The sequence below is a fragment of the Prosopis cineraria genome, unplaced genomic scaffold (genome assembly GCF_029017545.1).
Source record: "Prosopis cineraria cultivar Desert tree isolate PC_DT_omini unplaced genomic scaffold, ASM2901754v1 PC3, whole genome shotgun sequence".
Classification (NCBI taxonomy): domain Eukaryota; kingdom Viridiplantae; phylum Streptophyta; class Magnoliopsida; order Fabales; family Fabaceae; genus Prosopis; species Prosopis cineraria.
The window spans coordinates 42,991,949-42,994,892 of NW_026555334.1; the positions used below are offsets into that span (position 1 = coordinate 42,991,949).

The 2,944-nt window shown below is 38.2% G+C and overlaps 1 pseudogene; it reads left to right on the forward strand.

Moving 5' to 3' along the window:
• Window positions 1–286: 286 nt before the first annotated feature.
• LOC129307329 (protein NRT1/ PTR FAMILY 5.2-like) lies at window positions 287–2,535 on the forward strand (annotated as a pseudogene).
• The last annotated feature ends 409 nt before the right edge of the window (window positions 2,536–2,944 follow it).

Consider the following 2,944-nt stretch of genomic DNA (forward strand, 5'->3'; position numbering starts at 1 on the left):
TTAAATATAAAATAAATAAATAAATAATTTGAACGTATTTTTAGCGAGAAGCCTTTTTCTGTTGGCGTTTAGCAAGGTATCTTTTCCTCTAGTATATTTTCTTTAACAACTGGGCATGGCTTAAAAAATTAATGCAATTTATTCAAGTGGTGTCTCTTGTAACGGGGGAAAATATATATATATATATGTATATATATATATATATATATATATATAAGAATACTGACTCAGCTATGTAGCATCTGACTTATCGACTGGGGTGATAGAGAAAGCGATGCTTATAAAGTATAAACACACACATACACAAAGGAACGGGGTATATAGTCACAAACCGTAGCCGTCTGCAAGTAATATCAGTAATGGCAGAAGAAAAATGGGGGCGGAAATGAGAGAGACGACGGCTACACAGAAAATGGTACGGTGGATCTAAGAGGAAGACCAGCTTTAAGATCCAAATCTGGAAGATGGAGAGCTTGTTACTTCATGCTTCATACTGGGTAAATATAATATATCTACATGACGGCTTCTTTTTGTCCTTTCGAGTCATCGATGAATGAATTAATGGTGATCTGGTATGTTGAGTCAAACTGATAACATAACAGGGTACGAGATGGTCGAAAGATTGGCATGCTTGGGAATAGCAGGAAACTGTCAAATCTGCCAATAATGTCACCAACTGGTGGGGTACTGTTTGGATCACCCCTCTCGCTGGCGCCTACATCGCCGATGCTTAACTGGGTCGATGCTGGACTTTTCTCATTGACGCTCTCATTTATTTATTGGTCGTTTATATATTAATCCCTGCTTCTTCATTGACGTTATCGTTTGGCTTTAAAATAACAGGCTGTGTTTTTCAGGTACTGTGCATGTTGACGCTGACAGTTTCATTAAGGGCGATGAAGCCTCCACATCGTGAGAACACAACATTGCCAAAAAGCAACATGGTATCAAGTCGATGTTTTCTTCTTCGCATTGTACACAATGGCCGCAGGGGCTGGTGGAACCAAGCCCAACGTCTCAACCAGTTTAACGACTTTGAGCCAAAGGAGAAATCTCAGAAGCTTTCATTTTTTAACTGGTGGATGTTTACTATCTTCCTTATCACCTTCGCAAGTGCTTTACTAATTTACATGGAAGATAACGTAGGCTGGTCCCTTGGTTATGGGCTTCCAACTATTGGATTAGCTTTTTCTATATTGCTGTTTTTGGTAGGTACTCTATTTTATAGGCACAAATCGCTCAAAGATAGCCTTGTAAAGAAAGTAGTTCAGGTGCTTGTAGCTGCCTTGAGGAAGTAGAAGGTACGAGTTCCAGATGACCCATGAGAGTTACATGAGCTAAACATCGAAGAGTACTCAAGAAACAAGAGGCACAAGATTGATAACACCCCCTCATTAAGGTTGAATACCTTAAAATCCAACTATACATGTTAGTTCAACTATTTCAGCTAATGGTTTATGATCGTATTGAAATATTAATGGCTGCAGATTCCTTGACGATGCTGCAACAAAGACAGGCTATACCTCATTGTGGATGCTCTGTGCGGTTGCTCAAGTTGAGGAAACAAAGCAAATGGTGAAGGTGATTCATATTTGGACCGCAACGCTCATACCACCAATTGTAATATCTCAAGGGAGCACACTCTTTATCAGACAATGCGCAAAACTAGATAGAAGCATTGGCCCTCATTTCAAGATCCCTCTACCAGCTTCTCTTGCAGCATTTATACACATCTTCTCGCTGACAACCCTTATAATCTATGATCGAATATTTGTTCCGGCAATCCGAAGACGCATTAAGAACCCCAAAGGGATCACGTTGCTTCAAAGACTAGGCATCGGCATTGTGTTGTAGATCATCGTGATGGTCACTGCATGTTTAGCCAAAAGAAAGAGACTCGGAGTTGCAAGAGAGAACGATCTTTTTAGGAAATCTGACAAAATCCCTCTTTAAGTGTTTTCATATTGCTGCCTCAGTTGGCTTTGATAGGGATTTTTGACGCCTTTATAGAAGTGGGAAAGATGGAGTTCTTCTATGAATATGATCAAGCACCAGAAAGCATGAAGAGTCTTGGAACAACGTATCTGACATCCAGTGTAGCGATCGATCTTTTTTTGAGTAGTTTCATTCTATCGACTGTGGCTAATATCACCCGCAGAAACGGACACAAGGGTTGGATTTTGGATAATCTGAACCTATCCCATTTGGATTATTATTATTATTATGCATTCTTGGCCATGGTTAGCTTTCTGAACCTTGTTTGGCTTTTGGTGGTTTCTAAATTCTGTGTGTGTAATGCTGGCTTAACACAAACTAAAATGAGGTTCGAGATGGAGTGCTCGTCCATAAAACTCATGGAAAGCTAGCACTTGCACCAACCTGATGAGTGACGATGCATGCCTAGTCCTATGGCAAACCAAACTTCTCTCTGTTTCCTCCATACTGTTGTGTGTATATGTGTCAAAATGACAACAAATTACGTGTTGTGCTTTGAATTGTTAATTTAAGTGTGAAAAATATCAATGAAGAAAATGAAATGCCGTTATACTGTAATTAAAATTACATCAAATACTATTGTTTAATTTGTTTTAAGGAAAAAATCATGTGTCGACATTTTAATGTAATTTATTTTCATGAATTAACTTTTATATTCAATGCAGATTTATAATTTGTTTTTTTTAATATGACAATGTTTAAAGATAACTGCATGCATGCATGGCGATATGTATAAGTGCATTCCACCTTGTCGTACAAGTACGTTACTTCAAAACCCAATCGATCATGAATTATCAGACGTACCTCTTTTTACCTAAATTATCAGACATACTCTAATCCAATAGAAACAACATATTTTGCAGACATTGTCAGGATTGGACATTTTCTTACTATAGTTTTAGTTTATAATCAACCGTTACTGGTGTGTGTACAAGAAAGGGAGACACGT